The sequence below is a fragment of the Pseudopipra pipra genome, chromosome 1 (genome assembly GCF_036250125.1).
Source record: "Pseudopipra pipra isolate bDixPip1 chromosome 1, bDixPip1.hap1, whole genome shotgun sequence".
Taxonomy (NCBI): Eukaryota; Metazoa; Chordata; class Aves; order Passeriformes; family Pipridae; genus Pseudopipra; species Pseudopipra pipra.
Window position 1 is genome coordinate 2,997,668 of NC_087549.1, and position 25,101 is coordinate 3,022,768.

Consider the following 25,101-nt stretch of genomic DNA (forward strand, 5'->3'; position numbering starts at 1 on the left):
CAGATTGAAGCAGAGTCAGGGACAATCCAACAGCCCAGAGATGTTGCAAAGCACACTTACCTTCTGAGATGTTACAAAGAGACTCTCTTGAGGGGCAGAAAAACAAACAACTGGAGATTTCAGTAGGGGATGAAAAATAAAAAGGGATTTTTGGAGATCTTTGCCCTGGATCTACACCTAAAGGAGTGTTGGTCTCTAGTAGGAGGACTGGGCTGTAACCTCAGCAATATAGTGAGATATCAAAACAACTTCATCCCACTGGTGAAGTATGATCTGTGACATATTGTCTCTGTAAAGACTGTACTTTAAATGTAAAGTATAAGACAAAAAGAAAGTTTTTATTTTCCTTTCTTTTGCCTCATTACCCCTGGAAAATGACTCACAAATTATTTCTGATAATCTCCTCTGATACAAAGCATCTCTAGCTGTCTCCTTCTTTAGAAGGTTTCCCGGCCATTATTCAAGGGGAGATTATGAGATTTACAGATTTTCTGCCACCCAGAGAGGGTCTGTGTGGCTGATATCATGGGAAAGGTTCCAACTTGGTAAAACCTGAACCCAAAAATATCAGTGAGACTTTTCCTGCAGAGAAAAAGTAGGAGCCCTGAGGCAGAAAGCAATGGAGGGTGGGGACAATTCTTAGTTTAGAGACCCCTCGTGTCCCTCAGAGACTTGAATGAAGCATGTGTGACATCACTCCTGTCCTTAGTAGATCCTGTCTTATACTGAGGCTCACTGGGACCTTTTGCAAAAATTTAAGTGGAGACTTGTTAGCCTGAGCTATCCTCTGGAACCACCTTAGGGAAAGCACAAAGGATTGATAGATTTTTTTTAATTATTTGCTTTTATAAGAGTTCAGTGCTGCTTGGCAGTGCTCTCCTTCCACCCAAGGATGAAGGAATTGCCTCCTTTCTACTAAAACTAGAAGGGGGTGGTTCAAAACAATCACAGAAAGATGATTCTCCACACTTTTTAACCTTTGGAACTACTTGTGGCATGATGGTGTGGATGCCAAAATTTGGGAATTATGCATGACCAAAAAAAAAGAAATTGTGGAAGGATATCTACCACCTCACTGGGTTTGAATGAGGATGATCAAAAGCTCTACATTATTGCAAGGAGAAATAGCTATAAGGATTTTCCTTGGTGTTTGGCCAGCCCTGAAGTGAGGATATCAGAAAAATGGTCCTTTAGATTGACTGAATATCAATGTTCTTACAGCACATCTATCTATCTATCTAATTTCTATGTATATTTTTATCCCTCTTTTACATGAGACACTGCTTATGGGTGCAAACAGCGATCTGTCCTGATAATTTAAATCTAGAGCAACTACAATAATTTTAATTGCATTACTCTGGTTTTACCCTGCATTAGTTTGGAAATGTGTTCCATCATGATAATCTGTAATATAATGCAATTTCTTTTAACACAGTTAAATATTCCTATCTACTAGAAATTACAGATCTTATCATCAGTTGGCTACATCTAGACACATTTTAATCTAAATCCCTGAAGTGGAGAAAGTCAGAGAACCAAAATATTCTTACAATAAAACTCCATTGGAAAACTAAAGTTAATCTTCTGTTCAGAGATCCATGTCTTGGGGGAAGTGAACCTAAAGATACTAATGAGAGCCCTAGGAAAAATATAATCTTCTACTTTTCATCATCAGTTTTGAAACTAATTACTAAGCTTCTAAAACAAGAGTTATCCTCCAGCAGTAAAAATGTAGGCAGAACCTGCACTAAGTTATACTGGAACAAGTATGATTTCTGATCTTTAGAAATGGTTCCTAACCCAAATGGTGTGCAACAGATTTCATATTTATAGTTTGAAGATTTCCAGATCAGAATGTTTTCAGGATTTCCATGTCCACAATGATGCATGCAATTCTACTCTGAATTTTAATGCAAGTGGGTTTTAAAATATAAGTGGATTTCAAAATATCAGTGGATTTAAAGATTCAGCTACCTCAAGAAACTGGTTGATATAAAACTGTCTTACATACTTTAGGGAGAGGGAGAACAGCTGGATTTTAGTGTGTAACAGCTCTACATGACTCTTCAGAGAAAACAAGAGGGAAGAAAGCAAGTTAGGAAACTAGTTACTAAATACTGTGGTTGGCATAGGACAAATCACTGAATAAAATCCCAAATTCAGTGATGACTGGCAAGAACTTCCATTTAACATGTCATAAAGAGTTTGCTCCATGCTGGATAATTCAGGAGCCAAAAGAAACAGCACCAGCTACTCCATTCCAGTGGTTTAAGTGCCATTTCCAGGATATTAAAGGTAGGGGCTTCTTTAGCTTTCCTGAGTGGCAATGAGAAATATGAAGGTCACTATTCAGTGAGTCAAAGAAATGATGCCATTAATATCTATGATTATTAATATTGTTTTGATAATTAGCATATAAAGTGTTCTTCCTTTTCTTTAATTTTTATTTGGTTGATGTTTCTACTTTTGCAATAATGATACTGAATCAACGGTTCATCTTAACGCAACAACTCAGACATGACTTGGACAGACAAGCCCATTCCTTCCAGGGCAAAGATCACTTTATGTATCTTGAGAAGTAAAAAGCAGTTTTTCCCATGAGTTTTGCAGGCAGTTGTGCCACCCCTGGTTCTGGCTCCGTGTGTGCAGAGAGCCCAGCTGTTCAGGAGAGCTCTGAGCCCCGACTCTTTGCCTGTCCAGGCCTCTGCCATAAGTGTGTCACTGCTCCCTTGGGGCAGTTTTGTCTGGCAGGGAGAGGGAAGAGCATGTACAGAGAATGAAGAGAAACTCCTGAGGACTTCTGTCTGTGTGTTTGTTTGCTGACACCTTAGGAAAATAGCCCAGGAACTCTTGGGTCACGTTGTGCACATCCTGTGTCAGCTCTGCAGCTGCTCCTTTTGCTGCCAACATCAGTGCCCATGTAAAAGGACGGGATTGCAGCAGCAGTCTGGGAGAAGCCTTTTTGCTAAAAACATCTTTGTACAGTGTCAATATTTCTTCAATCTAGACAGACCTTCTGTGCCCTTCTTTTGACTCATTTGGATGAGTGCACACTTACCCAAAGTGACAATCAAGACTGTTGGAATCCTAAGCCTGAAGCATTATTTATAGGAAAATAGAGGTGACAAACTTTGAGAAAGATGGTAAATGGGGTTGATGTTTAGAAAATGTACTTTCCAGTGACAATTTAATCATCTCGATCCTGTTAGGCAAAGAAAGAGAGAAGGAATGATGACTTGACTGCTCCCTTTTCTTGGAAGAAGTCATTGCAACAGAGGGTGCCTTCCTCTTTACCAAGACACCTTTCTATCAGACAAAGGTTGCTGGACTGAGCACACAGACTTTGCTATAGAGATTCCTTAAATCCCATGGGCTTACTGTGCTTTCCAGCCTTATAATGTGCCAATGAATAAAGAGGCAAGAACCCCAGAGGAATAAGCAGTGTTTCCCTTCTTGGTGGATGATGCAATGGTTGATAGTGTTGCTCAGCTATTGAAAACAGAACAACAGTCAGGAGTACAAGTGATCATTAGTGACTGGATGTGGCACTTAGTGCCAGGCTTTAGTTGACATGGTGATGTTCAGTCAAAGGTTGGACTTGATGATCTTGGAGATCTTTTCCAGCCTTTATGATTCTATGATTCAGCAAATTCTCCCAACCTTCAGTGACTTAGAGCTCAAAGTCTTCCTGATATAGGAGATAGTTATTAAATCTTTAACAGCCATTGAGTAATTCCTTTCCTGGTAATTTGACCATTTGCATTTTGAAACATTATAAACTTTTAAAATATGAAATACCCTGAGCAAAGAGTTCCACTCTGATTACACTCACCATGTGATCTTGAATGTACAGATAAAAATTCATAGAATCATAGAACAATTTGGGTTGGAAGGGATCTTAAAGATCATCTCGTTCCAGCCCCCTGCTGTGGGCAGGGACACTTTCCACCACATCAGGTTGCTCAGGCCCCATCCAACTTGGCATTAAACAATTTCAGGGATGGGGCATCCACAACTTCTCTGGCAACCTGTTCCAGTGCCTCACCATCCTCACAGTAAAGATTATTTTTCTAATATCTAACGTAACATCTTGGACAGCATCTCCCGAGCAAGGCTATAGTCTTTATGAAAAAGTAATAATCCAGCTTTAAGTGTGTGTTTCCTGAACATGCAACTGCCTTGTTTTGAATTTAAATTGAATTATGTATCATAGAAAAATAGAAGATATTAGGTTAGTTTGGATTGTTTTGCTTTCCTTCACAGTTACAGCTTTCCCTGCATAATTCATTTATGGATTTCTTATGTGATTAAGTGTTTTATGTAACCTGATCAGTGGGGATGAAGCTCAGACAGTTTATTTTAAACAGTCCATTTCTGGTGTTTGAGTTTTTTCCCTTTCTTTCAGACCTTATGTTTTTTGACTTGTGGTTGGTTAGGTTTTTTAATACCTCATGCACTGAAGTATCCCTGTGTTCTGTACCTGATCCCACCAACAAATGCAATCACACACCCTGTGTGTGTCAGGGTCAGGAGGGCTGTGGGAGGCAGAGAAGGAAAGATTGACAAGTGGCTTTGTGATACTTGGCATTTACAGCTCTGGTGTTCCTTCCAAGCAGGAGGCAAGTCTGGGCACCTTCTCCTGACACACACAACAGGAATTGTGACTTTTGCCCAGTGCATCTCTCCCTGGCAGTGTCGTGTTGTTGGAGCACAGCAGCTCCTGCTCAGTGTTGAACAGAGCAATCATTCAACCCAAGGAACTTTGCAAATAAGGGCAAAACACAGACAGGGATGTTTCATGGCATTGCTTTTGCCTTTTAAATTGATATCACAGGGCTTTACTTAGTGCCTCTGTTTTTACACACATCTATATATGGCTTAATAACTCTGTGAGTGGCTCAGTTTTCAAGCTTGTTTCAATATTTGAAGCTTTATAAGGGTCACAGTATTTTTGACAGCTGTCATTGAAATCCTAAAATAACTCAGCCCTCTGCCCTGGCTCTGGCATTGCTGCCATGTTTGTTCTGCAGCACAATCAGGAATCAATATCCCTGCAAAATTTCCCCCCCCCCTCCGTATCCTATTACTTTGAAAAGGCTCCTACATTTAGAGTCAGATGTCAGTTCTTGTTGTTTCCATTCTTGTCTTTTAGTCTATAATTAATTGCTGGATCCTGACATTCTTGCTCAATTTTTGCTCAGGCAAGAAGAGTGAGGCACATCCTGATTCTGCAGTAATTTTTGCTTAAAATTTAAATAAGTCAAAAATGATCTGAATCGAGATCTGAATTTTCACTGAATAACATGTAATGGCTCTGGGTTTATGATTTGGCCCAATTTCTTAAATTAGGATAACATTTGTATTCTTTAAGACTTTCCTGATTCCAATAGTTGCATCTCCATTTCCCTCAGCTAAATTATTTCCCTGACAGCACATTAGAATCTGTGCCACAAATGTGTAAAAGAGAGAAATGATTACTAGTAGAAAAAGAAATTTTAAGAGAAAAGAGTCTGCTCTATGCAAAAAAAAATCCCTCAAAATAACAGGCCAAGAAAGGCAGAACTGCCAGGAAATATGTAGAATAATTTCTAAGGATTTCTCTAAGAAAACTCTCAAAAAGTTTTCACTACTTATACACATCTCTTCCAATCCTTCAAATATATTCATATTTTGATAGGACATCACATGCTCAGGTTGTGATTTAATGTGTTTCAGAGCGACCTTGATTGTTGCCCATCTTCATGCTCTTTGGTCTTTATAAGCTTCACAGAAATGCCAGATCATTAAATCTACTGCGAAACAGAGTTAAGGGAGGATGGATTATGTTGCCTTTGCCTGAGCTTGAGAGCTGACATGCAGACAGTTCCTGCAGCTCAATTAACTTGTAGTAACTTGAATCCATTGATTTGAATCCAAAGTCAGTAGGACTTTGGAAGAGTCAGCAGCTTTCTTCATCCCATCTCAGGTTTCCTTGCAATCAGCAGGAAAATGGGATACTCCCCCTGTGGCTGTGAATTATTTTGACCCTTCAGATGGATGCCCAGTCTTTGATCTAAACTTCCCAAAGCGATCTGAAGACAGTAATTATTTATGCTTTGTAACGTCTTTAACCACCTCCAAGGACCTGACAGAAGAGGCTGAGCTTCAGCACGTTCGGTTTGAACTGCGAAACAGCACAAAAATGGGTGTGTTCATCCAGACCAATGGTCTTGCTGGCCTCACGTAGTGTCTCATTCACAGATGCTCAAGGAAATACCATGTGGAAAGCTGATGTTTCAGTTACAGTTATGGACAACACCAGTCATTCCTTTAACTGCCTAAATATGGCTTGAGGTGACTTAAAATTTTGGTCTCGATTTGGAAAAGATTGTTATAAATGTTTGTCTAAAATATTTTTGAATTAGTCAGTTCCAAGTATCCTCTTCCTTATGGGCAGTCTCAGTTCCCCAGGAGCAGTGATGTCTGATGGAGGGAGCAGTTGCAGTGATTAATGGCTCAGGAGGGTTCTCTGAGACAGAAATCAGCAGCCCCCAGGAGAAGAGTGGATTAAACTCTTTATAAGAGCAACACAGAGTTTTAATAAATTCCTTTCACATCACTCCACCCCTGTTGGCTGATATTTTCACTTGAATTATCTGTCTCATCCAGCCCCTAAAATACAGTGAGTTTTTGCTGTTGTGAGAGGGACAAGAGCAAAGATCAGCACAAGGGAGTCCATCATTCCTCAGGGGTCCCTTTCAACTCAGCATATTCTGTGATTCATCCTGGTGCCCCTTGACTCTGGGGTGAGTGGTCTTGCAGTGAAGTCAGTCTGGGAAGGTGTGTGGTTCTTTTTGCTGAGGATCTGAAGCAGTTTATTCTTCTGTGAGGAGCAATTCCTTTTGACCTGGGTGTGATGGGGAGATAGGTGAAGTTGTTGCTGTTGAGTGAAGAGCTTTGTGGGAGGGGGGGAACGGGAGGCCCTGAGCAGCCAGTTCTGTGCTGGCATGTATTGATCCAACAAAACCCACAAGTTCTATATGTTTCAGCAGCATTCAGTCATCTCAACTGGCTGGACATTGCCTGTGAATGGGAAGTAGGGAATAAATCTCTTGTTTTCCTTTGCTTCTTTGATTTTGCCTTATTGACTTGCCTTTACTTTAACCCACACTTCTTTTCCATTTTGTTTCCCAATCCTGCTGAGGAGGGGAGTGATAGAGCAGCTTGGAGACCACTTCATGTCCTCCTAGATTTTCTTGGGAATAGGGCAGCACAAAGTTCATCAGTGCCATTCACTACATGACAGAGAATGATTCTCATTGTCATAGAAGCTGCTTGAAAGTGTTTCATGACTGTTATCCTTGGTGATGGTGCCAAAGCAAAGTAATTTTGGATCAATGTTCTCTGGAACAAAACCTAAAAAGCAGCACAGGAGGTTTTCTTTGGTAACAGTGTTTTAAAGGAGAAATATTTTGTCAATTTAGCTTGAGAATGTAGAGTCCCAGCAGGAAAGCCTCTTAGAAAGGCAGCACTTCTGTGATTATCTCTTCATGAAGAGTGATGTTAGAGAGGACAGTTTGTTTGGTTTTCTACCTCTCAGGGTGAAGTAGATGAGAAGATTGTTCTGTTTCTTCAGTGCCAAAATTTGAGTTCTGTCTTAGGGAACTGCAAGCTCAACAACTTGGTGTCCAACGGGTTGGGCAGCATTTCAGTGTCAGAGGAAAATCATTACAAGTGATATTCTCTTTAAATTGCTGTGCTTTATCCCAGCCATCTCCACTGAAGCCCTGCTGGTGGTCACTCTGTTTGGGAAATGGTCCCATCCCATGATGTGTTGCAGTTTGTTATGTTTTCCTTTGCAACCACATGATTCTCTCCAAACAACCAAAATTATATGGGAGGTATCTTAAAAACTGAGAAATCAGGCAAGGAGTAGAGGCCTTATTCGAGGCTGTTTCTGTGGCTTCCTTTTCTTCCTAGGCCTTCATAAAAATATAAAAATTCTAAAAATCCCACTTCTCTGCACTCTTTATAATGTAGTGGTTACCATGCATTTATTAGCTATTCACCTCTTTGGATAGAATTAGAAATGTCTACATTTTGATAATATATATTTAATTCTATATAGTCTGCTCAATATATAAATAGTAAACTCCTATTTGCAATCATCTCTCTGAGAGATTCTCAAAATAACTTTAAAAAGAGAATTATAAGTCCATTGCACTCGGTGTATTTTCTGAAATATTCCTTGTAGTTTCATTAGGCATTAAAAGGAGTTGGAATCTGCTTCACAACAGCCATTCATTTACAGAATGTGCTTCAGCTCTCAAAATAGGCTTTTTAGATGTATCTGGAAAAGGAAACTTTTGACTTTAGTAATCACTAGTCTTTATTTCCTAAAAAACTGTTGGAGAAATGGCTTTTTTACTTTTGGATTTGGTAAGGAAATTGCTTAAACTTTGACAGATTATTAATTCCTCAATTAATAGCCTTTTTTTTGACACTGAAATGGGGTTTTCACATTCCAGTGTTGCATGACTTTGCTCTATAGTGCATAAACCATTTAATTCCTTCCACGAGTAGATCATCAGAAATGACTGTGTTGAGGACTTGTACAAAGAGAAACCAGATTTACAACTGAGCATCTCAAAGGAATCTCATCATCCTGACTCAGAAGGTGGGCAAAGTTTCTTGTCACTGACACAATGAGCAAGGTGGAGTGGAGATCATTTCAATTTGCACTTTGCTGTGGTTGATTGAATTTCCTCTTGTCAGCTGACCTGCTGTAGCTGTCCATGGACAGCCTGCTGAGGGTGCAGAAGAAAATGCATTAGTTTTGATGTCATGTCATCAAAATAACATCCCAACCATTGCTGCCTCTCAGCTGACAAGCAGGAACTCATTAAAGAGCAGTAATTTGATCCCTTTTGATTGTTTGTCTAGTCTTCAGATAAAAATAGAAAAGCTGTTATCATCTGTGGAATATTTTCAAGGCATCTGCTTTTTCATTGAATCCTAGAATGACTTAGATTGGAAGATCATCTAATTCCAACCCCCTGCCATGGGCAGAGACACCTTCCAGTAGCCCAGGATGCTCCAAGCCCTGTCCAACCTGACCTTGAACACTTCCAGGGATGGGGCAGCCACAGCTTCTCTGGGCAACCTGTGCCAGGGTCTCACCACCCTCTGAGTGAAGAATTTCTTCCTAATATCTGATCTACTCTCTTTCATTTTAAGCCCATTTCCCCTTGTAAAAAGCCCCTCTCCATCTTTCTTGTAGAACTGCTTCAGGTACTGGAAGGCTGCAATAAGGTCTCTCTAAAATCTTCTCCTTTCCAGGCTAAACAATCCCAGTTGTCTCAGCCTTTCATAGAATCAGAGAATCAACAGGGTTGGAAAAGACCTCCGAGATCATCAAGTCCAACCCTTGATCCAACCCCACCGTGGTTCCCAGCCCATGGCACTGATGCCACATCCAGTCTCACCTTAAACACCTCCAGGGACGGTGACTCCACCCCCTCCCTGGGCAGCCCATTCCAACGGCTGATCACTCTCTCTGTAAAAAATTTCTTCCTAATATCCAACCTAAACCTCCCCTGACAGAGCTTGATACCGTGTCCTCCTGTCCTACTGCTGGTTCCTGGGAGAAGAGACTGATGCCCACCTGGCTACAACCTCCTTTCAGGTAGTTGTAGAGAGTGATGAGGTCTCCCCTGATCCTCCTCTTCTCCAGGCTACATAACCCCAGCTCCCTCAGCCTCTCCTCATAGGACTTGTGCTCAAGTCACAGGACTCCTCATAGCAGAGGTTCTCCATCCCTCCAGTCATCTTGGTGGCCTCCTCTGGGCTCACTCCAACAGGTCAATGTCCTTTTTGTGATGAGAATCCCAGAGCTGGACACAACACTCCAGGTGGGATCTCGCTAGAACAGAGCAGAGGGGCAGAATCCCCTCTCTCCCCTGCTGCCCACACTGCCTTGGATGCAGCCCAGGATATGTTTGGATTTCTGGGCTGTCAGTGCATGTTACTGGGTCATGTCCAGCCTCTCCTCCACCAGCACCCCCAAGTCCTTCCCAGCAGGGCTGCTCTTGACCTGTTCATCCCCCAGCCTGGATTGATTTGGTTGTACATCTCCTCACTTAAATAAAAGCCAGACTTCCAAAATGCAAGTGCCTTGCAGGACCACACGAGGGTTGAGGTTCTCAGGGACCTCCAGGGCTCACGTGGTCCAAGTGCCTCCTCAAAGCACTTAGACCAGATGGTCAGGGCAGCATTTGGTCAGATCTTGAGCAACTCTGAGGATGATGATCCCACAGACTCTCTGAGGAACCCTGTTACCACCCTCACAATGAAAAAGAGTTTCTTTCTTATGCCAGAAATGGAATTACCTCCATTTTAATTCTTGCAAGGATTGGGTGGTTTTGATGTATAGCACTGTGCCTTTTAAGAGTTTTCTCTGTGAAGAGGCACTCTTGTTGATTATTTGGAACAAAATCATTCTTAGTTTTGTAACCACTATTTGTATTATGTTTACAACATGCAATTAAGGATTCCTATTAAATGTTCTGTACAAGGCAGAACCCAATAGCTAATGTTTATTTACATTTTTTCCAAAACACAGCATTGAAAAGACAATAGAGAGGAAATTTAATGCAAGAGAGAAGCTATAAAACCTGCATTTCATCTTGTACGAACAAATTTGTGTATTTATTGGCCTAGGAAATTTTCTCCTTTGACACTGAAATATTGCTGTGGGGTGAGAGACAAACAAATTTCCTGGAATCCCTTTAATTTGTAACAACTTCCCCTTTGCTGAATTACATATTTCAAATAATATCTCGTTAATGACCAATATATGGCAAATATATTCTCCAACCTTATTAGTACAGAAATAATTGCAAGTGGTTGCTGTAGTTCATTGAGGGTTATTTATTTTATAGTTCATTAAGGCTAATTTTATAAGCACAAAATATATTTTAATAGCCACTTTTGCCTCCTCTTTTATTTTTTTAATGTTTCTCTGCCATCTACTGCTAGCAATAGTTTCTGAGCTTCTTCTTTAGTCATAGATAATTTGCCACTGTGTTTACTGTGAACTGCTTAGTGGTGGCTTTTAATCAACAGTTTGTCTGGGCAGTAGCAGGTGCTGATCTTCAGTCATATATTCATTTACATCTGCTTTTCCTGGGTCATAAGGGCTGGTTACTCTGATGTGTAGTGTGTTGTTGAATGTAATCAAAGCATATCATAGTAGCTTAAAATACAGTTAAACTCACCGGTCTGGAGAGCCAATTTTTCAGGAGTTATTCGTTCTTTCGTTGTTTTTAATGAGCTTTTATGTGTACAACTGAGTTTCCTCCTGCTCTCTGCTCAGTACCTCTCTGAGCCAGAGGATACCTGCCCTATCCAGGGTAGATTTGGGCTCCACAGGTGCTGCATTGCCACAGATAGGCAGGTTTTCCATGGCTCAGGTTTTCCATGGCTCAGGTTTTCCATGGCTCAGGTTTTCGAGCGGATCACAAGGGAACATTCTCCATCTCTAATTCATTCCTGATTTTGATCTGGAGAGAAACTAAAGAGCAACTTTACCTTAAATCTAATCAAATTATCTCAGCCTGATGCACAACTGGGTAAAGGGAACACTCACATCAGCTCAGACATGGAAGAGAGGGAGGAATTGATTTCTTTTTCTTACACCTTTTCCACTTTCAATGAATACTTAAATATTTATTGATGAAAAGGCCAGAATTGGAGCGTTCTGTCTCTCATTCCTGTGTCTTTACTACCAAAGAATGGAACTGTGCCTCTTTAATGTCTGTCTGAGCATTTTACACATTTACATTTACACATATAAAGTGTGATTTAAAGTCATTTACACACGTGGAACAGGGAAGCAACTACAAAACAGATTAAATTTGGACCTCTTCTGCATTCCTCACACCCTGGCTTATGATAGAAATCCAGTTGAAAAGCTTACTCTGGGTTTAAAGCAAGATCTAGGTTTGAATTCCCATTCTACCATGTAAGATTAAAGCCAGAAGGAATACTATGAGGAGTACTAAACTGTTTTCCTTCCCTCTTGTCAGATTAAAGAAACCAATATGACAATACTCAGGAGCACTCAAAGGCAGAGCCATTTCTGTCCTTCATTCTCACAGGGATAAAGCAAAATTTGAGTGTCATACAACTGCTGGCAAATGTAGGTGAGGAAAGGGAGTCATCTTGGGATTTATTTTTTTTTCTAAAATTATGAATATATTGAATTTTAGAACCCTCTACCATCTTTAGTGTTCAAGTAGTAATTTCAATTCAATTTTCTGTAGTGGGAATTTTGGTTTTGGTAAACTCGACACATTCATTTCTTGCTGGAGCTACACAGGCATGTCTGTGCACACACATGCACCCAGAATCTGGGGGAAATAGCAACAGTAAAAAAAAAAATCCTGACCTTGGTGGGAGAAACAATCTCACAAAAATGTTTGCAGTCAGGAACAAAGGAAAGATTTATTCCATTATGAGGAGGATTAAAAAAACATGATATTAACCCACAGCCAGCCTTCCCTTACATTTTCTTGGAGCTGAAGGAGAAAGTACTGACAGGATTAGGTATTATGTGCATGGATCTGTGTGTATAAGTGGTGTATGTGTTTTTCTTTCATATGTGCATCAGATAGGCTGAGAGAGCAAGGACTGTTCAGCCTGGAGAAGAGAAGGCTCCAGGGAAACCTTAGAGCACCTTCCAGTACCTTAAGGGGGCTTATAAAAATGGAGGGAGAGGGACTTTTTCGTCTGGGCAGATGCAGACAAGACAAGGGAAATTGGTTTTAAACTGACAGAGGGCAGGTTTAGATTAGAATTTAGGAAGAAATTCTTTACTTCAGAGAGTGGTAAAGCATTGGAACAGGTTGCCCAGAGAAGCCCCATCCCTGGAAGTGGTCCAGGCCAGTTTGGATGGGGCCCTGAGCAACTTCATCTAGTGAGAGGCATCCTGCCCATGACAGGGGTGTTGGAACTAGATGGTCTTTAAGGTCCCTTCCAACACAAACCTTTCTGATTATATGATCAGTATCTTTGTTAAAAACAGTTTAGTTTCACTATGAAATATTGTGCAAATTGGATACTGTTGGTTTCAGTTGTTTAGCACAAAACAAAGGGCTTTGAAATTACTCTTCATTGCTGTGAATAAGCACTGAATGTTTTCCCTTTGAAACATTTTTCTAAGTGAAAGATGTGACCATTCTTTCTTTTGTGTTATTTGTAATGAGTGGTCATGAGGACTGCTTTTGTCTAAACACCCAGCAAGTTAATGAGCTTACTTCCATGGGAACAGAAAATCTCACTGTGAGTCCATACAATCCCTTTTTTCTGGTAAGATCTTGGTGCACACAGACACAATGGAGAAGACTTCTCAGTAGCTGAGAAAACAGATTTTCATCTTCCAGGTCATTCCACCATTTTTTTTTTCTCTCATCCACCGTGAATCTGAAATTGAAGTTTAAGACAGGTATTTGGGTGTTAGTGTACCTCTAGGAGTGCCAAGTGTTCTGAACTCCACAGAATCAGTGATGCCTGAAATGGGGGCTTTAAATCTGAGCTGAGTTTTCAGCCCCAAATTTCTGTGGTTTAACCCCAGCCCCATACAGACGTTTTCTCATTTTCCCTCCAGAGGGATGGGGGAGAGAATTGGAAGAGTGAAAGTAGGAAAACTTGTGGGTTGAGTTAAAAACAGTTTAATAGGTAAAGCAAAAGCTGTGCATGCAAACAAAGCCAAACAAGGAATTCATTCCCCACTTGCCATGGGCAGGCAGGTGTTCTGCCATCCCCAGGAAAGCAGGGATCCATCAGACATAGCAGTGACTTGGGAAGACAAACACCATCACTGCAAATGTCTCCCCTTAATTCTTCTTGCCCAAGTTTTATATGTTGAATGTTTGGAATATCTCTTGGCTCAGTTGGGATCAGCTGTCCTGTCTGTGTCCCCTCCCAACTTCTTGTGTCCCCTCAGCCTCCTCACTGGTGGGGTGAGGAGCAGAAAAGGCCTTGGCTCTGTGTAAGCTCTGCTCAGCAAAACCAAAAACATCTCTGTGTTATCAACCCTCTTTTCAGCACAAATGCAAACCACAGCCCCACAGCACTTACTATGAAGAAAACTAACTCTATCCCAGGCAACACCGCACACCAGTGGAAGTGCCATTTGGATTTACTGAAATGAAAAGGATCTGAAACACCACCTGGAGGCAGAGGTTTGTTAGAATGTCACTGTGGGTGTGTGCTGGGACTGTGCATGGACTGGGCAGATAAGGGTTACACAGGCCAACAGCCAGTCTTCTGTGGAAAACACACATCTTCCAGGCTCCAGAGTTTTATACTGAGGAAAAGTCTGGAAACATTTCAGCTCACCTTTGCCGGAGTGGAAGATAAAAGGACTTGCAGGCCGGTGCTGCATCTAACATGACATTAACTCGTGTGACAGCCCTCATACATGTTTTTCTTGCCACAGAAATCCAGAGTTTGTGGATCTGTTGTTCCAGCAGGAGATGACCAGTCTTTTTGCCCTGTAAGCAACGTTGGGTTTCCATGTGGTCAAAAAGCCCACACCACATTTACCACATAAGGCTTGCAGGCAGGAGCCAGCATTGCCTTCCTGGACATCTCCAGATCCCTAATTGGATTTCCCCTCTCCTGCATCTTGCTTTGGTGCAGCCGGAATTCCATTTGTCCTTTCTTTCCACAAAGGGGCAGTCATGGGAAGGAAGATGTGAAGGTGATGGAGCAAGAACAGCCACAATAGTGTGGAAAGGAGTTAATTACTGACAGATTAATCCACATACCTTTCCTTGCTCTGGTTTCTGCAGCTTCTTTGCGTGACCATCCATAGGATGCTCAGACTTTTCCAGAATTCCTGAGTTTCTGAGCAATTGAATTTACCTCTCTATTTTCTGTCAATAACTATCCTGACTTTCTTAGGAAAGATAGGAAAGTATCTGCCCTCCTTTCCAGCAGATAAGGAATATTTGCATAGCCAAACGAGCTACAACACCTGCCTGAAGTGCTTGAGGAACAGCTCCAAAATGAGTAGCCATAGGGAATTCCTGTCATAAGGCAGGCATTTAATTTGCCTGGATAGCAGAATATGGAAATGTTACCTTCTTATGATGAGTTTAATTTACCTGGTGCATTTCAACAATTCCCGTGACTGAACACAGCTGAAGTGTTTTCTTGCAGTTGAGTTATCCCATGGGATTAACTCGCTGAGGCCTAGACTGTAAATTATGCTGATTCAATGAGTGGTCTGGCTCCTACCCAAGGTGCAGCAGGCACCCAAGGAAAAGGCAAGTGTTAGCCTGATAGCCTTTGTTCCCAAAAGAACAAAGAAGCCATTGTGGTTTCTCATGGTTTCTCACTGCACAGTGTCTGTGCAACAAACCCAAATGTAGTTCCTACAAAACATGGCAAAGTATGATGTTACCTCCATCCAGCAAGTCTGAAAACCAGGCTTTTAGGTCCCGCTGATCCTCTCTCTCATCAATGGTGAAAATTAACTCCTGGAACAAGTTAACTCACTCCTTTGGTTTTTTTGTCCTTAACACTCACTTCAACACTGCAGAAGTTGCATTGTTGTGTTTCTCACTGTAGCTGAGATCAGTGAGGGTCCTGTTGGCTTTAACGCTCATGATGAGGCAGCTTTCTATGTGTTGTTGGGCAATATGTGCAGAAATCATTGAATCATAGAATCACTAGGGTTGGAAAAGACCTTTAAATTATTGAGTCCAACCATTAACTCAGCACTGCCAGGTCCACCACTAAACCATGTTCCTAAGTACCACATCTGCATGTTTTTTGAACACTTGCAGGAATAGTGTTTCCACCACTATTCCAATGCTTAACCACCCTTTCAGTGAAGAAATTTTTCCCAATTTCCAATGTAACCCTCCCCTGTCACAACCTGAGGTAATTTCCTCTTATCCTATCACTTGTTATATGGGAGAAGAGACCGACCCCCACCCATCTATAACCTCTTGTCAAGTGGTTGTAGAAAGCAATAAGGTCACCCCTGAGCCTCCTTTTCTCCAGGTTAAACAACTCCAGCTCTTTCAGCCACTCCTTATAGGAAATGGGTATAATGACCTGTATTCACAAATAGGGAAGAATAGATTTAGGGAGGGAAGAGCTCAAGCCCAGTGATGAGCAGGTGTAACCTTCCTGTCTTGTAGGAGCTGGTGAAGCTGCTCCTGAGTTTCAGGTGCACGTTTCACTGCAGGGGCTTTGGTGACTCAGAAACAGAGAGAGTCCATGAGTGAACTCGGGATAAAACTCATGTTCTTCCTCTTTTATGTCATAGAATGGTTTGGGTTGGAAGGGACCTCTGAGATTATCTTGTTCCAACCTCCCACCATAAGCAGGGACACCTTCCACTATCCCAGGTTGCTCCAAGCCCTATCCAACCTGGCCTTGAACACTTCCAGGAATGGGACATCCACAATTTCTCTGGGCAACCTGTTCCAGGGCCTCACCACCCTCTCAGTAAAGAATTTCTTCCTAATATCTAATCAAAACCTGCCCTCTGTCAGTTTGAAGCCATTCCCTTTTGTCCTGTCACTCCATGCCCTTGTCAAATGTCCCTCTCCAGCTCTCTTGGAGCCCCTTTAGGTGCTGGAAGGTGCTAAAAGGTCTCTCCAGAGCCTTCTCTGCACTTCCATGTAGGGACAGGCTTCGTTTTTGTCAGACTGTCCTGTTCATGAGAGTTCTTCCTCCCTTCAGCCTACTTAAAAATACTTAACAACCAAACCCCCCTAAAAAAATATCCCCAGCCCAAGCATTATTCTCGATGCTGCAGCTCAGATAACCAAATCCCTCACTGAAATGTGCTGGAAAAGTTTAGGCCTGCCAGAAATATTTTGTCAGCCTGTCTCAGGCTTTCCAGTGAAAGGCAAGGTTTTGCTCTCTGTCACATTTTTATTTTTTACTTTTAATCTTCTTTTGATGAGATTTCTATTGGGTTTTTAGCTACTTATAGTAGAAAGTTCATTTTTTTAATTGCAGTTTCTAACAAAAAATAAAAAAACCCTCATCACTTTGGAGACCTTCTTCCTTTCATTTTTTCCTGCTGTTGCTTTTACTCTTGACATTCAGCCTCCTCAACAAGTCTTGATATGACACTCCATAAAATTTTTATCCTGTCAAAGCCCTGCTGTGAGCATTGCCCAGTGCTTCCAGAATTTGCATTTAGCATCCATTCACACGACTGTGTCGGTGGGGTTTTCTTATCACTGAGTAGCCCTCCAGCTTTACATGAAAGGGCACAAAGTTAATGAAAACAGCATTAAAAGTCTATTAGCATTTAGTGAGATTACTGAGACTTGTTCTGAACTTAATATTAATTTCAGATATTTTTTTTTTTAACTCACGATATCCAGAACCCGAGTCAGCAGGAACAGTCCCATCATTGAGCCCGTTTTTCAGGTGAGGATGTTATTCCAGAAGGAAAGGAAGGCTTTCATTTGGAAGAGGATTGTTTCAGGGAATTTTTATGTGGTTTTTTGCCCTTTTTTCTTCTGGCAGAAGAGACACTCATTGACACTGATTTTGCTTTCTGTACATTTTGACTTAAATTCCCGGAGAAATGAATCGTAGAAGGAGGAAGATCTCTTGAAAATGTCACAATATACTCTACTTATCTCAGACTGGTAATAAGGATTTCCTTCCAGACACAAAATTTGCTCACTGTTGCTTTTCTTGGGGGGGGGGGAAAGATGAGTTGAAAACTCCGTGTGACTGTGATACCAACGGGAAAATTACCTGCCACACAAGTGAAGAGCAGACTAAAGCTTGGATATAAGCACAGATGTTTTCCATTCCCAGCCCTTGCTCTTGCTCAACCAAGACCTTCAGGTGCCTCAAGTGTTTTGCTTATTTTAAAAATACAAGGAGCTTTTCTCTTGCCTCCAGGCTAAATTACACACCTTTAGTATTTAAGCATGTCTTGCAATGCCATAGTGCAGAGCAGCATCTCATATTGTTTGACTCTCAGGCTTCTCTGCACTCTCTGTGGTTCTCTTGTGATCCTAAGGCATCATTAAACATTTTATGTTGTGTTTTTTGTCTCTGGAAGTATCCACACTGCTATATTCTGCTAAGGAGGAGTGGAGCTGGAGCTCAGATGTGTCACAGAACTTGCTGCAAAAGGTGTAGAGATTTTTTAGCTTCAGTTGGGAAACCTTTTGGGGCAGCTGGGGTAGACTGTGCCTAAAACTTCTGGGTTTGAGTCATCCACAGAGAGACACCAAGTAGGTGTGGATTTGTGAGAGGATGGAATGGAATAGGCTTGAGGCATCAACCCCTAAAAAGACTCTTGGGTAGAAGGAAAGTGGTGAGTTCTGCCTCAAAATGTCAGGGAAACCTTCAGGTAACACTGATTTAACATATTTGACTGCTCTGATGTTGTTGAGGACCAATGTGAGACACAGACAGTGACAAAAGTGAAAATATTCTCAAAGAAAAATAACTCCAGCTGAGGGACTTCAGCCTTTCTTTTTTCTAGAGAAGGAAACTCCAAGAAACAATTAAGCTATTTTGTTCCAGAAGGCACAAAACCTGTGTTTTATTTTCTGTCTTTGTACTGAAAGACTGATTTGATGACTGATAAGGAACTGAATGGAGAAGTGACAATCCCAGCTTAGTTTTTGCTTTTGTCATGTCTCTTTCCATGGGAAAACCTTCATCCTATTTTTGTATTAGTTTCCCTTTCTCAGATTTAGACAATGATGTTTGGACCAATTGTTTCAATTATATATTATTTGGGTCATTTTGGTCAATTTTTCTTCTAAAAAAAGGATGTGAATCTCTGACTCAAAGGTGTGTTTTTATGTCAAATTCACTAAGTGCTTCCACCCCTGCAGATACTGAGGGAACATTAAGAGAGGTCATGTAAGGACTTTGGCTGATAAAAAGACTTTAGGAGAAGAACTGGACAGAATAATCTGTCATGTGTTGAGTCAGCCAATAAAAAAAGTAGTTACTTAAAATGTCCACAGGCATCAAAGCGTAAAGGAAGTCTTAGACAAAGGGAAATAATTGAAATTACGATGGACAGGATGAGAAATGCACTGTCAGGTTTTGCAGACTTAGACCTAGGGTTTGATTCTCAAGCCAGAGGCAGGAGAATTGCATGTAGCCAAGTGTAAAAAAATAGATTAAAAGTGGATTTATAAAAGGATATTGTGGAGGGTGGGCAGTTCCTGAGCTTGTCCTGGAGTTCCATGTGAATCCAAGTACCAATCTTGTTAGAATGAACAGAGATTGAAGCGTTTAGTGCTAAACATTGTTGTTGCCTCGCATTCCTTTCATAATGGACTGTAAACCAGTGTGCTGAGCTGAAGTTGTTATAATACAGATGTAAATAAAAGCCTTGCAAGCCTTTTATCCAGCAGGTCTTAACTTCCCACTCCCAGCACCCCTCTGAGGTGCAGAACTATCAATATGCTTGTTTTAAAGGCAGCAAAACCGAGATATAAAGAGATTAAGTCACTTGCTGGAGGCTATTAGAGAAGCACAATTGTGTCAGCTGCTCCCAAGCTCTCACCATTCAAGCTCAAAGAGATTTTATTTGCACCACACTCTCTTCAAAGTACATGTTTAGATAAATGAAGGGAAAGTATCTTCAGCATAAATCTGAAGATTTCAGGAGAAGTGCTTTGGGGATTAATTTGATCAGCTCGTTTCTTGGTAGATGCAGGAACTCAGCTGTGTGGAATTAAAGCACACTGGGCCCATCTATTGAGGCTGCTGTGGAATTGATTGTGTTGGGTTACAGCAGGTTGTTTGTCTTCAGGTTGATAATTTTGTTTGATTTTAGTAACATCCCACTCCACTATATATTTTGCCATCTAAGGAATTTCAGGTGTAAGTGTGTCCCCTCCTCCCCCAACCTCTGCTAATAATTTCACTGTTGTGTTTGGGTCAAATATTGATTGGGACTCACCTCTGAATGAGGAAAGTGTTGATGTTTAACAAAAACTGATTTTCTTTCTTATACCTCATTTAATGCAAAAAACTTCCCGTGTAATGATTCCCAAAGAAGATGCAGACTGAAATCAAATTAAGAAAGTCCTATTTATCATCTTTAACTCATCCATCTAAAAATTTGGTTTTCAGTCTAAGTGAGCTCTCTGAACTCCCCTTTAGGGAGTCAAAAAATGTAGGTATCCCCAGAAGCTGAGCAGTCCTGTCTATCTTTTAATATTGTCTTAGAGGATGAAACAGTTTGGGGAGCTGCCTGTTCCTTTCTACTGGCTGTACACAGATCTGAATAACTGTCCTTTGGAAAACTGAGGAGGAGAGGGAGAGGGAGAGGAAGAGGAAGAGCCAGAGGGAGAGGATTTAGAGACAGAAATCCATCCAGTCCATAACCTTGATTTTTGATGGGAGCTATTTAGAGATGTTGAAGAAAAATGGATGAGAAAAAAGCACAGGAAGAATTTAAAGAAGCCAATCAGAACATTGAAAGGTTTAAAAAAAAATCCACTCTGGAGTTTAACTCAACTTTTTTTTGTTGCCACTAACTCACCTAACTAGACAGTGAAGGTGGGGAAGTGCATAAAGCTTTGTCCCATGTATTTGGGAAGAGCCCATTGCTAAAACTGAGCACAAAATAGAAAACAGGACAAACTGGTGTAGGCAGGAGGACAGTTAGACATTAAATAACAAAAAAACCTACCTAGTTTATTGATATTTGCAAATTATTTGTCATTTTCGTCACCCTTGGTTTTACAGTCAGGACAGCAGGTAAACAAAAATTAATAATCACTTCAAAGTAGCCCTTAAATACTTGTAACAGGCCATTGTGAAGTTCAGATTTGTGGTCTGCTTTGTGTTCCAGCTGTTCCAATGCTTTGTGTTCATTTCTTTTTGCCTTTGTTAAAACACCAGAGAGTAACAATATTTTAGCACCTACCAAACTCACTCCATATTTACTGAATGCCTAAATATTTTACAGAATCCAGCTCCATATTCAGGGAATCTGTGTTTGAAACTAGGACTGCTGCCTTTTCCACTGGAATATGATTCACAGCCACAAATATAATGGATAGGAATCCACAAGAAGTACGTAGTACTTCTGCAGAAAAGTGTTTTTATTTTCTCTCTTATATTTAAAAGATGAAAATAAGGGAAATATTAGAATAAGGTGTCTAAAAATAAATCTTATTTATGCTTCAGACCTCTTTCTTTGATATTTACCTTGAAATGCAGCTCAAATGGCATCATATATAACTTGTTTTCAGCTACTGGAGTCAGAGTGTTGTCTGTTCCAATATTTCCTTCATTTCTTAATCATCTAAATTTCAAAATAATTCTTATATTTGTGTGAGATACTGGTTCTGCTATTTATTTTATACCTTGCATGATTCCAGAAATAGCTTTCTATTTTCCTTTTTAAATGATCCTGGAAACTACAGAGGAAGAAACAACCCCAGGTTTGTCCTGTAATAACAATAATCATCAAAAGGAGAAGCATTTTATCTGCCTCTGCAGCACAATTTCTCATCTGGAGATCTTCAAATGCTTTTGAAAGCACCCGATATTAACTCTGCTTTAGTGACTGAAGAAACAGCAGCACAAAGTCATTTTCCCAGTATCACACTGGAAGTCCACAATAAAGCCAAGCACAGGACCACATTTCCTCCTATTTTATTCCCTCTGTACCCATTTCCATCCTCTGTCAGTGGAATTTCCTGCACCCAGTTGCACTTGGTTAGTTGAGATTTAATTTTATTGTTACCACAATGACAGGAGAGAAGGAATCTCTCCTCTTTCAAATTGATCATAGTTTTAGAATGCAGTTTGATCACTGTGGGGAGGAGTTGTTTCAGACTCAGAGATGAGGTTAATTATTTATTTAAGTATTTATTTATTTAAGTTTTATTCATTTATTGACTGATTGATTTCTGATGGGATTCCTGTGCTGTGCTCATCACTGAGGCTTCTCAGCATGTGCAGTGTCACAGGAAAGTTCCTTGCTGGAAGGCCACTGTTTGGGGGGCTGTAAATGAGATATGGCAAAGGGTCCTGTCTTCTGCAGGTCATTAAAATGCTCACAATTGTAAGAAGGACACAGAAAGCTCCAGTGAATGTGCCACCCTCCAATTTCTCTTACAGCATTTTAGGGCCCAAGCACTGAGGAGATGCTGCTGAGTTACTCCTCATGAGTATCCTAAGCTGGTACACAAGGAGTATTGAAAATGTAGTGGAAAAGCAAAAACAAAACAAAACAAAAACACAAAAACCTCCAAACAAGCAAACAACCCCCCCCAAAACAAAACACAGAAACACACACAAAAAAACCAACAAAAAACAACCCCCCCCCAAAATGCAAACAAACAAAGAAAAAAATCCACATCAAACCAGCCCCCCAACACTTCAGTTTTAAAGGGATATTGTGAAAACTGCATTGTGCTAATTTTCCTATTATTAAGCTGTGCAGTCCTTTTGCTAAGAATGACCGAAGACCTCACATGGAAGTCCAGCTGCCCACTTTGGCAGCTTTCAAGTGTCATAAGATTAAGTTCTTGGTTCCACCTTCCCTGGAGTAGCTTGTTCTTTAACTGATGGACACTTTAATCCTTCTGGTTGCACAAAGCCCTGCAGGAAGGAGCTGTGTGTTAATATCACTGGAAAACAGGCCTGAAGAATTAGCTGTAGCGCCAATGACGGGGGGTTTATTCTTTTAATTCTTGGTGGCCAGCCTTACAAATCCCTTATTATTCATTCATGGAAGTGTCATACTTAAAATGCAAATTCCTTCCCATCCTCCTCCCCCATCTCAATCTGTTTTCTTTGAAGTATCCTTGGAGCTCTGGAGGGGACATCCACAGTGGGATCACTGTGATCAGCCAGCTTGCAAAGCAGTGCTCTGCACCAGCTCAGGGGAATTCAGCTGGGTCCTGCTCAGCAGTTCCAGCTTGCAAAAAACATCTGAATTCTGTTTAAGAGGAAGAAAAAATTAAAATAAAGGATATCAGGAGTGGTATTTTTCCCAAGCCAGGGTTGCCCCTCCCAGGACACATCACAGACCCATGAGAACCCTTCTGCAGGGTGGGTGGTGAAGTCAATAATATAAATAGATCTGGTTTGTCTTGCACATGTTCTCCTGATTTGGGAAGAGCAAAGCTCTCCTAAGATGTCTATTCTAGCAAACAATGTCAAGGCTCAACTGGCATGGAATTTCCATATCCATGTAGGGAATGGTCCATTGTCCTTGGTCCTTGTTACCATCCAGCCATGGGTACCAGTTCTTCCAGGCAGTACTGGCTGTCCCAGGCCAAAGTTGTGCTAGGAATGGTTCTGTGAATTGAGAAAGGCTTCTCTGCTCCTCTGCTCTACCTATAGTTGCAGAGACCTTGGAGGAAATTATTGTGTTTTCAGGTAAATTCCAGGTTAGTGAATGCATTGTCCAGGATTCAACCTTCTAACAGCAACATAAATACTGATAATAATGACCATAATAGCAAGGTAAATTATATTATCAGTAATGGCTAAATAGTTTAATAGTCTTCATCAAATGACTGAGTGCCTCACCCAGCAGCCAGACTTGCTGGCTCCTGTGTGCTAATGCAGCCACTACTTACAACGATTTTGAACATAGATTGCACTACTTGAGTTAGAAACCAGTTTTCATCAGTTTGATGTGCTCTGTGGGCAGAGTTCATGCACACTAAAACCTGTGTGAAACCCGTGGCCACAAAGTAAGAGTTTAAATTTATCAAAGTTTGTATAATATGAATGGGATCCTTGTAGGAATAATCTCAAATGCAGTGTTATTCCACACTCCAAGTACAAGAAGATGTGGTCACCTTAGTCAAGGGCATTTTCCTAAACTGCTTAATCAAAATTATAAATACACTGCTGGACAGTCATGAGTCATGAATATATGTTGACTTTATGGATTGGAGAAGAGAAGGCTTTGGGGTGACCTTATTGTGGTCTTCAAGTACCTGAAGGGAGAAAGATGGAGAGAGCATTTTTACAAGGGCTTGGAGTGACAGAACAAGGGGCAACAGTTTGAAACATAGCAGGTTTAGATTAGACATAAAGAAGAAATTGTTTATAGTGAGACTGATGAGGCCCTGGCACAGGTTGCCCAGAGAAGCTGTGGCTGCCCCATCCCTGGAAGTGTCCAAGGCCAGGTTGGATTGGGCTTGGAGCAACTTGATCTAGTGGAAGGTGTCCCTACCCATGGCAGGGGGTTGGAACTGGATGATTTTTAAGGTTCCTTCAAACCCAAACCATTCTATGATTCTGTGATGTGATTCTGTGGTTGGTAATGATCCATGTCCATAAACCAACCATCCTGTTGACTGTCACACAATTCTCTTCCACTTTGGTTTAATTCCACACAGCTCAGTGTCCTCACATGGCTGTACGATTTACTACCCTATTCCCATCTGGAAATCAAATATTGAATCTTTCCAACTTTTTAACCAAAGGCTGGATGCCCTTCAAGAGAAATGTTATCCCTTTCAGGAGAATTCGATCCTTCCACTTATGAAATGAAAAAAGCTATCTAGAAAGTAACTTGGTGGAAATGGGCCTGAAGGTCCTGGTGGACACCAAGCTGAACATGGGCCAGCAGCAGGACCTTGCTGCAAAGGCAGGGAGTGGTGTCCTCAGCTGCATTAGATGTGTTGCCAGGCAGGAGGGAGGTGATCTTTATCCTCTGCTCACCACTTTCAAGGCCACACCTGAAATACTGTGTCCAGTTCTGGGCTTCTCAGTGCATGAGAGACATGGACACACTGGAGAGAGTCCAGCAAGGCACCACAACAGTGATTAAGGGTCTGGAGCATCTCTCCTGTGAGGAAAGGCAGTGAGAGCTGGGACTGTGCAGCCTGGAGAAGAAAAGGATGAAGGAGAATGTTATTGATGTCTATAAAAACCTGAAGGGAGGGTGCAAAGAAGTTGGAGCCTCTTGTTGGCTCTTTCCAGCAACAGGGCCAGATGCAATGGGCACAAACTGAAACACAAGAAGCTCCCTCTGGACATCAACCCTTTCAACCTCAACCATTCCATGACTCTCTGATTCCAAGTACCAATAATCAGAGAGAGAAAACTGGAAACCTTGTTGCC

General features: G+C 41.2%; 1 protein-coding gene across 5 annotated transcripts in view; it reads left to right on the forward strand.

The window, feature by feature from the left end:
• Positions 1–25,101, forward strand: part of TSNARE1 (t-SNARE domain containing 1) — a 469,040-nt gene that overhangs the window by 407,091 nt on the left and 36,848 nt on the right. The window lies entirely within an intron of this gene.